The 14,635-nt window shown below is 36.0% G+C and overlaps 1 pseudogene; it reads left to right on the forward strand.

The window, feature by feature from the left end:
* The first annotated feature begins 8,907 nt into the window (after nucleotides 1–8,907).
* Nucleotides 8,908–9,355, forward strand: LOC101124088 (small ribosomal subunit protein eS17-like; annotated as a pseudogene).
* The last annotated feature ends 5,280 nt before the right edge of the window (nucleotides 9,356–14,635 follow it).

Below are 14,635 nucleotides of genomic sequence, written 5' to 3' on the forward strand. Positions count from 1 at the left end.
AGTATGTGTTGAAAACAGGAAAAAAAAAAAAAATGGCAGTTGGAGTTTTAACCCAGACTGTAGGGCCCTGGCCAAGGCCAGTGGCCTATCTCTCAAAACAACTAGACAAGGTTTCCAAAGGCTGGCCCCCATGTCTAAAGGCCCTGGCAGCAATGGCCCTGTTAGCACAAGAAGCAAATAAGCTAACTCTTAGGCAAAACTGAAACATAAAGTCCCCCCATGCTGTGGTGACTTTAATAAATACCAAAGGACATCATTAGCTAACGAATGCTACTAGATACCAAAGCTTGTTCTATAAAAATGCCTGCATAACCATTGAAGTTTGCAACACCCTAAACCCCACCACCTTGCTCCCGGTGTCAGACAGCCCAGTTGTACATAACTGTGTAGAGATATTGGACTCAGTTTATTCTAGCAGGCCCAACCTCCGAGACCATCCTTGAACATCAGTAGACTGTGAGCTGTACATGGACAGGAGCAGCTTCGCCAACCCTTGCAAGGTGACTCTAAAGAAGATGACAAGCCCGGCTCCAGTCACACCCAGAAGCTGACTGGTCCACGCACAGCCCAAGCATGAAAAAACTCATCGCAGGACTCATTTTCCTTAAATTTTAGACTTGTACAATAAGGACTTCAACTGACCTTCCTCAGACTGAAGGCTGTTCCCAGTATATAAATCAAGTCATTAAAGTGAGACAAAAGGTTGCTATGGTCCTATTATTTTATGGTTATTATAAGTGTGCTGAAACTGTAAAAAAAACTTGTTTGTATGTTATCCTATACAAGGTATGTAGCCCAGGAAATGACCAACCTGATGTGTGTTATGACCCATCTGAGCCTCCCATGACCACAGTTTTTAAAATAAGATTAAGGACTGAGGACTGGTGGAGGCTCATAAAGGATACAAGTAAAGTGTTAGCCAAAATAGACAAACAAAAAGGTGCCCAAATGAGTCACCTTAAAATTCGATGCCTGTGCTGTCTTATTATTAATAATAAGTTAAAAATAGGATGAGTTTCTCTTAATTAAGAAAGAGGTTATATGACAGAAAATAAGTACATTTATTACAAATTAAGACTGTGTAAAAATAAATGTAGATACTGGTCTTGTGTCATTTAGGCTACTTAGATGAAAAAAATGAAAAAATCCTGTCCACCTTCAGCAAAGGAAAAGTGGCCCTTCCTGTACCAGTAGCCAGTGTAACCCCTTAGAACTAGTAATAACCAACCCCCTTAATCCTCACTAAAAAAAGAGGAACATGTAACCCTAGAAATTGATGGAGCTGGACTGGATCTTCAAATAAATATCATAGTTTGAAGAAAAGTTTACAAACGCTCTCCTGAGCCATTATTTCAAACCTTCTATGATGAACTGAATGTGCCAGTACCAGAAATTCCAGGAAAAACAAGAAATTTGTTTTTGCAATTAGCCAAGCATATAGCCCAGTCTCTCAGTGTCACTTTGTGTTATGTATCAGCACAAGTGTACTATATGAATCATTATCAATCTATTGCACAGAAAGACATAAGTAGCAGAAATAAGAGTGAGAACTCCCGCTAATAAAAAGTGAGAGTCTCAAAGGGAAAATGAGAGAAGAGACAGACCCTCTCATTTTGTTTTATACTCAGAAAAGGAAAGAGAAGCAAAACTAAAGGCAGGTAGCCCAGCACCCAGGAACCAGACCCGAAACCAGGCCTGGGCCTGCCTGACCTAAGCCTGGTAGTTAAAATTCGACCCCTGACCTAGCAACTGATATTATCTATAGATTATAGAAAGACATTGTAAAACTTCCCGGTCTGTTTTGTTTCACTCTGACCACTGGTGCATGCAGCCCCTGTCACGTACCCCCTGCTTGCTCAATTGATCATGACCCTCTCAAGCGGACCCCCTTAGAGTTGTGAACCCTTAAAAGGGACAGGAATTGCTCTCTCGGGGAGCTAGGCTTTTGAGACAGGAGTCCTGCCGATGCTCCCGGCCGAATAAACCTCTTCCTTCTTTAACTCGGTGTCTGAGGAGTTTTGTCTGCAGCTTGTCCTGCTACAGCAGGAGAATCGCTTGAAACTGGGAGATGGAGGGTTGCAGTGAGCCAAGATCATGCCGCTGCACTCCAGCCTGGGCGAGAGTAGAGTTTCTGTCTCAAAAAAAAAAAAAAAAAAATTCAGATAAACGATAAATTCTTTTTTAGTGTAAGTATACAAAATCGTTACATTGTGTATAATTATTATACAAATTATTATTCATTTTTATCTGAAATTCAAGTTTAACTAAATTTCCCATATTGTTATTTGCTAAATCTGGCAATGCTGTTAATGGAAGGGAGTATTATTTAAAAGTTTAAAACTTGAGACGATGGAATCTAGAACTTTGTAAGAAAGTCAAAATTACATGAGTTGCGTCAAGAGATGACAAAAAACAAAAGCTAAACAAAGAATTCAGTACTGCAGAAATAAAAAAGAATGTTAAGTATCTGTTATAAAAAGAGTACTAGGAATTCTGTTTTCATCTTTGGAAGAGTAACAAGAACCAGACTTAACTTTCTGCAGTGAAACTGGACAAAATATATGGAACAACTATTTTTAGATATTTGGCAACAGGCAGTGCACACCATGATCCCTGAGAGAAGGGAATGAATGAAGTAAGCCCTAAGATCTTCTTGGCTGAATGCTTGAAGTGATTTTCAGACATAGGCAAAGGTAGAGGAAACTTACTCAAAGACTTGATGAGTTGTGAAGACGTAGATTGGAGGTGGGAATGTAGACATGGCCAGAAATTGCAAAGCATAGTTCTAGAAATGAAAGACCTGCATAGAAACAAAAGCTGCAAAACCTGTATAGGGTTTACTTGAGGCTTTGCTGAGGATGCATAGAGTGAAACTCCAAAAAATAGGGGTGGGGGAGGGAGGAAGACTGAGAAGTTGTATGCTGACCGATTCCCTCAGTACATGTAGAATGACTATAGGTGCAGACATCTTGAATGGCATGTACATTAAAATTATATAAAGAAATACTTCCTCCTTAAGTGGAATTTTTTCTATGAAAGCAAGGATGCTTTAAATTATTTTAACAAATAGAGCATGATCAAATGGTATATATTCAAGGAATGAAAGCATACTACATTAGCACATCTATCAATTTAGCCAATATTGATGGAAGCTCAAAAACAAATAGGAAAAGATAAAAAATTCCTAAATATAAAAAATAGTACTATTAGACATAAACGACAACTATCATATTAAATTCAGAGAAGAAGGATTGGAGGCTCTCTTCATCTTTTTCTTTTTTTTTTTTTTTTTTTTTTTTGAGGTGGAGTCTCACTCCGTTGCCGAGGCTAGAGTGCAGTGGGATAATCTTGGCTCACTGCAACCTCCATACCCCAGGTTCAAGTGATTCTTGTGTCTCAGCCTCCCTAGTAGCTGGGATTACGGGTACCCACCACCATGCCTGGCTAATTTTTGTATTTTTAGTAGAGATAGGGTTTTGCTATTATGGCCAGGCTGGTTTCGAACTCCAGACCTCAAGTGATCAATCCCTCTCAGCCTCCCAAAGTGCTGGAATTATCACAGGCATCAGTCACTGCACCCGGCCGCTCTTGTCATCTTTTTCACATTGTTCTGAAGATTCTTTCTAGTTAATGCAATCAGAGAATATATAAATGGCATCTGCATTAGAAAAGTTAAAATTATTATTATATATGCAGCAAAAATGACCACGTGCCTACTAATTAAATAGATCTAAATAAAATAGTATTCAAAGTAATACTAGAACTCACAAAAGTATTTGGAAGCAAAATGAATACATAGAAGTAGTTTATTTATGTCAGCAGTTGATAGTTAACATTAGTTTAAAAAAATCTCAATGATATCAACAACTATGAAAAGTCTCACAATAAATTTAATGACAAATGTATAATTTTTCATGAGGTTCAGCAGTCACGGTTGCCTGAAAAGATATAAGGCTGAATAAATGTAGTATATTTCATATTTCATGAATAAATGTAGTAGTCAGGATATTATCTTTCTCAAATTCATATATTAGTCTTCTGAAACTCCCATCATAACCCTGACATTGTTTCGGTGAGAAGTCAGTAGAAGGAAACTTGCCAGGATTTTTAAAAATTATCTGAAAGATCATATGTATAAGGTTATTATTCAAAGTTGTTTTGAAAGGGATTTTATTGTGTACAGACTTAACTTACTAAATATTAAGAAATTCTATAATATAATTAAAACATTATGGCATTCATACATAATGAACAAATAAATAAAAAAACAGTAAAGAGGGTCCATTAAGATATGAAAAGAAAGACTGCACTGGACATCTGTGGAGCAGGAATGTATTTTATAATGAATGACATTAGGACAATTGAATTTCTCTTTGAAACTACAAAGTTAAATATCTCTTTGTATCAAATATAAAAGTTAATTCCATTGAACTAAAGATTTAAACACAAGAACAATTAAAATACTAAAAACAATACTTTCTTTTTCATTTCTTTTTTTTTTTTTTGAGACAAGAGTCTCGCTCTGTCACCCAGGCTGGAGTGCTGTGGAACAATCTTGTCTCACTGCAACCTTCGTCTCCTGGGTTCAAGCGATTCTCCTGCCTCAACCTCCCAAATAGCTGGGACTACAGGCATGCACCACCATGCCCGGCTAATTTTTTGTGTTTTAGTAGAGATGGGGTTTCACTGTGTTGGCCAGGCTGGTCTCGAACACCTGACCTCATGTGATCCACCTGCCTCTGCCTCCCAAAGTGCTGGGATTACAGGCATGAGCCACTGTGCCCAGCCTTAAAAGCAATACTTTATTATACTTAGGTAACGAAGGTCTTTTAGATATGACATAGCGATCAGAAATCATAAAGAAAACGATTAACGTATTTTATAATATAAAATTCCGAAACTTCAGTATGGTGAAAAACACTGTAAATAACTTAAAGAATAAATAACAAATCAAGGAAAGAACCCTGTGATTATCTATCTATCTATTATCTATCTATCTATCTATCTAGCTAGCTATCTATCTATCTATTACAATTTCAGTGATATGTAAACAGTTTTTAAAAATCAATGAATTAAAGACAATAACCCAATGGGAATCTGCACAAAACATATAAGCGGGTGATTTGGGAGAAAAAATTCAGATAATTGATTATCAATGAACAAATAAGAATATTCTAAACCTTGTTAATAATGTTAAAATTTGAATTAAAATGAGATATGATGTTCATATTTAATGTGGTATGTTTGCAACCATTTAATAACTGATAATACACAGAGTTGGTGGGGTTATGGGAAAATAAGGATTTTTATGCATTTTAATGCTTATAAACTATTACAACATTTTGAAAAGAAATTTAACAGTAATCATCATATTTTAAAATGCTTTTACCTTTTGATAGAAAAATTTTACCTCTAGGATTTATCATATTGAAGCATATAATAAATGAGCTAGATGTGTTTGATGAGCTAGATTAGTACAAAGTTCCGTGGATGTGTTGGTCACCTGCTTCCTCTAGGCCTTAGATTCTACACACCCCAGAATTAACTTACTAACTCCCTCCCCTTCCAGTAGTTGGCTTCTATGGGTCCGTCACTAGCCCATGTCTTTTTAGATGAACCCAGCCCCATACTCCATGGTTCCTATAATATTTTATACTATTTTTCTCTACTATTACCTCCTTGTATATGATTTCTCAGAACAAAGCCCTCTGCCTTCTACCTCTAAAAATGCTTTTTCTAACATGGAATCAAGCCCCTGGACTGTGGCATCTTCATTACTATGTGGTAGATCTTCTATTCATATAAAATCCAGCTCCAAAGAGATCACTGGGAGACGAGGTTGATATGACCCTTAGCGCCTCCAGTTAATATTTAAACCCCAGTGTAATATATGTAACCACTACATTTCATATATTCTAAAATGCAACTATTTTCCCTCCTCCTAGCATCCCTGATGCTAGGCATAGGGATGACATTAGAACAATTGAATTTCTCTTTGAAACTACAAAGTTAAATATCTCTTTGTATCAAATATAAAAATTAATTCCATTGAACTAAAGATTTAAACACAAGAACAATTAAAATACTAAAAACAATACTTTCTTTTTCATTTCTTTTTTTTTTTTTGAGACAGGAGTCTCGCTCTGTCACCCAGGCTGGAGTGCTGTGGAACAATCTTGTCTCACTGCAACCTTCGTCTCCTGGGTTCAAGCGATTCAATTGAATCCTGGGTTCAATTGAATATTGCCTAGCATCATATTGCCATTGATCAAGTCAATGGCATATTGCAGTTTAGGTGGCAGTATTCTTTCTTAGTAGGACTTACGACAGTAATGTATCTTATGATCAATGGTATTTTAGTTTCAATAAAATTCAGTTGTTATACCTAGTTTAATACAAATTTTATTTTATAATACATGCTATTTTATATTGCTAATGAGATATGTCACATGGAACTCTATCAACGCACTGATCATTATGGTTAATGCATTTTTTAAAACATTTGTTTGTTTTTGCCTCTTCTTAATGTGTTACCTCATCCATGTTTTAGGAAATGTTTTTTAGTTTTCAGGCTGTTATTTACCAAAAATAGGTATTTGCGAACTGATAATATGCTTTGGTGTTATTCTTGACCCTGACAATGTACCAAGTTCTGGTTTCTGGGTATCATTTTATTTAGCATTTTGATTTGATTGTTGCTTTCTTTTCTCTCTTTTCCCTACCCCTCCCAACCATTGTTTCCTTGCTATGGAAATATTGCATGGACTAAGATTCAGATAAAGTGTTTCTGAGAGAGGCTTAATCTAGGTTATGCCACTTAGCAGCTATAGAGACTGGGGCAGGTTATTGCAGTTCTCTCAGCCTCCGTGTCCTCATTTGTAAAAGCTTTGTTCAGTGATTTGGGGAAGAGCAGTTAAGGTAATATACATGGATGTATTTTCTAAACTCAAAAGCTATGACATTTCTGGAGATTATTAATGACCTCAGAGGGCACCTTCAGTAATAGCTAGTTTTAACTAATTTCCTGAGCATTGATGCAAGGTGCCCCTGCATACTGAGTTAATCTAGGATGAGTTCCTTTATTTCTACTATAGCTCATTATTGTGTTTTCTCATCCTTGATAGCACCTTCTCTAGTCTTCAGATAGCCTTTAAAAAATGGAGTTGCGTCAAGGTCATTCACAAGCCTATAACAAAATAAAGGGAAAATGTACCTGTCTTATAAGCCAAGTTGCTCTGTCTTCACCAGGTAGCTTCCCATGCATACAGAGTCCATTCCATGCACAATTCTAAAGTAAATATTCTGCTTCTGTAATTTGGTAATCGATCTGCAACCACAGGATCAAGTACAAATTGCTAACCAATGCAGAACTCTATCCGCTACAGTGTTCTAGGAACAATGGAACTGTAAATCTGGACAAGGCTTGGAGTCAATCCGCTTGTTGTAATGGGTAATCACTTCTAAAGCATCTAAGACAAATTAATTTGTTCTATTTTTAAAGACCTCCTGAGGTGATTTTTCAACCTCTCTCAGGAACACTTTCCAATATTTAGCAAATCTTATTTTCAGAAAATGCTTCTTTGTACCTCAAAGTTTCTCATGCCACAGAGTAACTAATGGTTTTTTTTCGTTTCCACCTTGGTGAAATGAGGTAACATTGACAACATATCATATCATGTATTTGTTTTGTTTATAATCCTTTAATAAAAAGCTCTCCATTGCCTGAAAGGTAACATTCAAACTCCTTGGCATACTATGGAAGGCACATTAGAATCTTCAACTGGATATATTTATAGTATTTACTCCTTACGTCTCCTACATGATTTGGAGTTTAGCTCTGCTGAAGTACTTTCTGAACTCTAAGAATACTATGTTCTTTAATACGTCTTGTTTTTTTGTACATGTTATTCCCTCCCCTTGGAATGTCTTCTTTCCTCATCTTTCTAGTTGAGTTTTACCTCGTAAGGAAGACTTTCCTTTGTTTCCTAAGCAGTTGGTCACATTGCACTTTTTCCAAGCTTCTATCACAGGATTTGGTTATTTAGTATGATATTGCTTTATAACTGTTTGCATGCGATTTCTTACCTTTCACTAGGCTGTGAGGATTGAAGCCTGAGATGAGTTTTATTCATATGCTTTCTATGTACGGTCACTGACTAACACGTAACAGGGGATCAATGAATAAGTTGAAAAAAGGAATGAGTGAATGAAGTCACAGTACTCTCCCACTATTCAGAGAAGCAAAAGGCTTCCTTTGCCATAAATTAGGAAGAATATAAATATAAAAAACACAAAAGACCAGCCAAAAGCATCAACATGCTAAGTATCTGTAAAGTTATCCTAATTTAAGTTGCCACTATCAGAAATTGTTGAAGGAGAATTGTAAGTATGTATATCTCTTTGAGGGACATCACCACAGGTTTGTATTACCATTCCTAATGTGAAAAAAAAAAAAAAAAAAAACTTTACTAAGTCAGAAAGTCAAGGATTGATGTTTTATTTTCAGAGGTGATTTTTCCATTAGCTTTTCCGTACCCATCAGCAGGACATTCTGCAAAAGCATATGGATGTTGGCAACCAGTGATGTATCAGATGCATGCCATTAAAAACACTGAGGCCATCTATCAATGCCATTAGAGGCTCTGATGGCCAGAGATGAAAGACTGAAGAGCCACTTACATAAAACGCATGACACTGGCATAGAATTGTGATGCAAATAACCTATCATGAGGTTTTTCTGATTTTATTAACAAATAAAAATATAACTTCCCAATAAACGTGTCCTAGGGAAGGTAAAGTGACTCTGAACTGGAAGGGAACTTGGGATGGAATAGCCATTCTTGTTCCCATTGTGAGGGAAATTCTTAAAATTGCCATTTACGCCCCTTTTACCAAGGACCCGCCAACATGGGCCTCATTCGCACCAAAACCGTGAAGAAGGTGGTCTGGGGCATCATAGAAAAGTACTACACGTGCCTGGGCAACGACTTCCACACGAACAAGCAAGCGCGTGTGTGAGGAGATCGCCATTATCCCCAGCAAGAAGCTCTCTGCAGCAAGATAGCAGGCTGTGTCACACATCTGATGAAGCGGATTCAGAGAGGCCCAGGAAAAGGTATCTCCATCAATCTGCAGGAGGAGGAGAGAGAAAGGAGAGACAATTATGTTTCTGAGGTCTCAGCCTTGGATCAGGAGATAATTGAAGTAGATCCTGACACTAAGGAAATGCTGAAGCTTTTGGACTTCGACAGTCTGTCCAACCCGCAGGTCACTCAGCCTACAGTTGGGATGAATTTTAAAATGCCTCGGGGACCTGTTTGAATTTTTTCTGCAATGCTGTATTATTTTCAATAAATCTGGGACAACAACAACAACAACAAAAAATTGCCATTTACAAGGACTCAAAATTTTGTTTTCTCAACATAATCTTTTCCTCATATTATACTGATTCCTACTATTTCTGGATGGTTTGTTAATCTCTTTGTATCCTACCTACTTCCAAAAAGGATATTTGTTTTTCTTGGTTCTGACTATCCTCTGATGAAGGGGTAAATGGGTATTAAATTAATCAGGGTATATTTATAGTGTAATTAGTTGGAGTTGGTGGGAGGGAAAGGAAAAACAAAGGTCTTCTGTAATTCACAAACTGAAAAATCTACTGCCTCTCTCCATTGTTGTGGCTACTGATGAGGTATTAGACAGCTGTAGGATGCCCCTCTCTGAGCCCAAACATCAGCATTTAGGACGTGGCAGGAATTAAAACATTGGGGAAAAATAGAGAGCATTAAGGGTCACTTAATTACTACCCTAAAGAAATATTGTGTTGGCTCTTTGGAATAGCTATTTTCTGTTTTTAGTGAGGAAAGTCAATGATGATTTCCATGTATCTATTGGGACTTAAATTAGCTATTAAAGAAAGAGGTGAGATACAGATCTCTTGTAATTGAGAATATAGGTTCTCTTGTATGTAAACCTTTTAAATAAATGAGCACCAGCCCTCACTTCCCTCCCTTCCTCCCTCCTTCCCTAACTTCCCTCCTTCCTTCCTTCCTTCCTTCCTTCCTTCCTTCCTTCCTTCCTTCCTTCCTTCTCTTAGAATTTGCTTTTCAGGGTTGAATAAATATTTCTTACAGCTCTCTGTAACAAAGCTTTTATTTTTAGGAATACTGTTTCCATTGCATATTTTACCCTTGTGAGCAGTGTTATTCTATTTGATTCTCTAATGATGTTATTAGCAAAGTTCAATTATTGACTTTGTGCATTAAACATGACACTGGCTGATCATATCTGTATTTGGGAACAGGTTAAAGGTTAAGGGTCTTGAGTTTAGAGTCATAGATTTTCCTTGTCATATTACTTTGAGAAGGGTGCTCAAATTTTTAAACCATATATTCCTAATTTATAAACACAAACATAAAAATTAGAACTACTCCATATCCCAGTAGTACCTCATCCATAGGGTTACTGTGCAGATTTAGTGAGATAATGACACAAATAAAGAGCACAGTTATAGTTTTTGAAAAAAATTAAACACTTGACCTTTAGCATTGTTTTAAATCCTGGGACTAGAAGGCAGATTTTAAATCAGAAGGTATAAGATAGAACCTAGAAAACTATATGTGTATATATCATCTCTCCAGGTGATTCTGATACATAAATTATGTTTGAGGACCATCAGTTTAGAACATTTTCTTCCCTTAACACAGAGCCAGTTTTAACGAGTAAGGATTCCCATCCTTTATTTACCATTTCGCAGAGAAGTTTCTCAGAGAACTTTCCCAGGAATCTATTCCAATTGTCACAAAATATTTTTTTAAATTGTCTTTTAAATTATCTGAGCTACAGGAGAGCATAAGATCCTTCATTGCAGCCTATGTGAAGATGAGGCCACTTAACGTGGAATTCTGTCATATGCGGATATTTACGTATGCTCTTGTACCTCTTCCTTAACTGTGAATTTCAATGAGAGAACCAGAGAATGCCTTAGTATGCATATTGATCTGTATTAAAGTAAAATGAATGGACAAACACCTTATTGAAATTTCCAGAGAAGTAAAGCCAGAAAAACTTTTTAGTGGGAAATTTTAAGTGAAAATTTATGGCAGTTTACTCTTATTGCTAAATTGGGTTCCATAAAAACATCACAGATAGTCTCAGGCTTAGTGTGTTGTCTTGCTGATTGATGTGGGAACATTATTATAAAGCCTTTCCTATATTCACTCATGAACAAAATTTCCCTCACCCAAACGTCCATTGTGTTAGTCAGAACTATGTCATTTGTAACTGACTGAAACTCAATTCAAACTAGCAGAAAAAGGGTGTGTGTGTGAGTGTGTATGTGTGATTTTTTTTTTTTTTGGTTCTTTTAACAATCTAGGGATTAATCCATTGTTCTGTTGTTTTGTATGGTTAAAATAAGGAATTGATCAAAGTGTAATTTCACAAATCACATGTTTTATTTCCATACAAACAGATTCTTTTGTTTTTTCAAAATGCTGATGGAGGGAGAGAATAACAAAAACAAATCTTACTGGGTAACACTCAATAGCGAGGTTGCATTAATCACATAGTGAGTGGGTTCCTATTTCATTTGGAATCCAGTTATTAAAGTCTAGCTGCCAAACTAGGAAGGAAACAATCCTCTGTGGATGTAAAGTCAATCAAAGTTTAAGGCATAGCTTTGCATGAGAAGTTCAGGGACGAGACAGTTTGACCAACACAGCAGAGATCCGAGATGACAAGCAAGGTCCCTTGATGCTAGTGTAGTGCTAGTGTTGGTGGGCTTTGGAGAGTATCTCAAAGGCTGAGAGAGTAGCTCTGCCACAGCCCTGGCTTTCAATCTGTCTGTCAAAATTATGGGTTTATATGTATTTTGGAGTCTAGTAGTTGAGGCAAATAACTCACTTATGTGGTCTGATAAGCAGGGCTTAACATTCCAGTGGGGAGGAGGGATTCTATTCCAAACTCTTATCACAGCAAAACATATGTCACTCAGTAGCAAATTATGTGTTTGGAATCATTTCAAAGCTACATAACACATGTCTTCTGGCATAGCTACATGTAGGAGTTCACATCATGTCTTTAGGACTGAATAGCTTCTATATGTCACTCAAGCTTACTTTTCTTTCAGTTGGCTTCGTTCTCAAGCAGGTCCTTAACTCCATTTATCTCAGCTTAGCTATCCCAGCAGAAGGAGCACCTCTTTTTCCAATAAGTCCAGTAATAGAACCAGAAGTGGCTCTCATTTAATGTAATTTGGATCACATACTTGTTTCTAACCTACCAACACAGTTAAGAAATGGAATATGGTGATTTATAAGCCCTAAGTAATATGCCAATCCCTCTAGGGATGGGGACAACCATATCCTACAAACACAAGAAATTGTCAAGACAGGTGATTCCCTTAAGGAATGTTGAGGCACTGATATCACAAGAGGAAACATGCTGAGCGACAAAAGACAACAAATGTCCACAATATGTCAAAAGGCACTTAGTCCTTTAACCATGAAACTTCCTTCCATCATGAATATTTCTCCATTGAGTCTTAGGAAGGGAAGACTAAAGTAGGAACTATTTTTGGGAGAAAACTTAGTAGTTTTAGAAAGGTTTAAATATGATTTTTACCTAACCTTTTACTAATTTATATAATTTTTGTCTACTTGTTTGCCAATGTAATGGGAAAGAGGATTGAATTTATTAGAAGGCTTTTGAATATGTTTAATGCTATATTTAATTATACTTTAATTATCTTTTTTTTTAAGGCCAGAGTGAATTAAACTTACATATAAGCCCATGGAGAGCAGGCCACAGGAGATAGATTTGTTTTCTGGGAGCCTCTTTGGGTCAGCAGGTCCATGCTTAATAATATTCCATACGTTATATGCCAAGTCTCCTGCTATGGAAAAGTAGACATTCTATTTAGGTGTTAAACATACTTCCAATCAGGTAGTAGTCTCTTTCTTTGCTTTCTCTACTTTTCCCAGCAATTTAATCTTCAGGAATTAATTCCGTTTCTTGGGCTTTTTAATTTACAGCATTTTAGGTTTTTTGGAATAGCCCCAATTTCATGCATTCATATTGCCTCAATAAAGGAGATTTGTGATATTCAATTAAAATATTTTTACTATTACACTTGCAAATATTTATATACAAATAACTGAACAAATAAAAAATAATTAGACCACGATTTCTAATTTGTGCTTCATAGAGTGTGGTCTCAGATGCTCATTGACCCACCTTCTGTGGTATGTAGAGATGTGACATGGCCATTCGTCCTTAGTCAGGAATTATTCTAAGTAAAACAACAACAACAACAACAACAAAACCAAACAAAAAAACCACACCTCTGTTGACTGTCCTTCATGCGCACACAGCCTTGTGCTCCCTGTGCTTGGTAACATGACTTAAGATACATTAAATAGAAGTCATTCCTTTGCTAGCAAGGATGGCAAGATACAGGAAGAATGAGAAATTCATAAAAGATAAGCAACAGACACCTCGAAGAGTAAATATACACTGTCCCTGGAAGTATAGGTTTGTATAATCTCTTTGCTGGACAAGTTATCAAGATCTATAAAAATTAAAATGCAAAATCTATAGAAATTTAAAACAATACCAGAAAAAGACATAAAAAATTAAAACAACAATCTCCAAGTGAGGAAGGCATTTCTAAGTATGACATAAAACGCTTAACAGCAGAAACAGATATTATACTAAATAAAAATCAACATTTCTACATGATAAAACAAATAATAAAGTCAAGACACAAATGGAAAATAGTAATTTATAATCCACTCAAAGAGCTACTTTTCTTAATATATTAAAATTTCCTGCAAATCAATAGGAACGAGAATAAAAAACCATTAGAAAAAGTAGACAGTGTGAATAGTCAGATCACAGAAAAGAAAGTATAAACATTTTTTAAACATTTAAAATACGCTTATTTATACAAAGAGATACTCAGATGTTTAACATTTAATCTCTCAGTTCAGCAAAAATCAAAAAGTTTCTTAATACCTTATGTGTGATTTCTTAGGTAAGAATATGGGGAAACAGTCACTCTTGTAAATTTGTCTTACAAATGTAAATTGGTGCAACCTCTGTGGAGGGCAATTTGGCAATAGTTACCTATTTTAAAATGAAGCTATCCCCGACTCAATAGTTTTATATCTAGAAATGTATTCTCCTTTGGATATTTATATATTTTGCCAAATAATGTGTATAGAAGATTGTTTATTACAGCATTGTTCGAACTAGCAAAAAACCTGAAAATAACCTAAATATCCATCAAAGAAGGACTGGGTAACGTATGACACATCCCTCTGTAGAATGCTATTCAGCTGTACAAAAGAAGGAAAGCTTATTTACGTGCTGATATATAGCCATAGAGCGAAGGTATGTGATTAAATGTGAAAATGGAAGGTGCAGAACATTGCATTTCTTGGCATATATAAAAGAAGCTGGTAACAGAAGTTATTCTAGGAATGGAAAATAAATGGCTTTCAAACGGTGGTATTTAGGAAGCTTACTTTTTCCTAAATACTCTTGTAACTTTTGTTATTGGACCATGTGAATATACTCAATCTTCAGAAATTAATATAATTTAAAAAAACAATAAAATACATCTAAGAATTGA

The sequence above is a fragment of the Gorilla gorilla genome, chromosome 4 (assembly GCF_029281585.2).
Source record: "Gorilla gorilla gorilla isolate KB3781 chromosome 4, NHGRI_mGorGor1-v2.1_pri, whole genome shotgun sequence".
Lineage (NCBI taxonomy): Eukaryota > Metazoa > Chordata > Mammalia > Primates > Hominidae > Gorilla > Gorilla gorilla.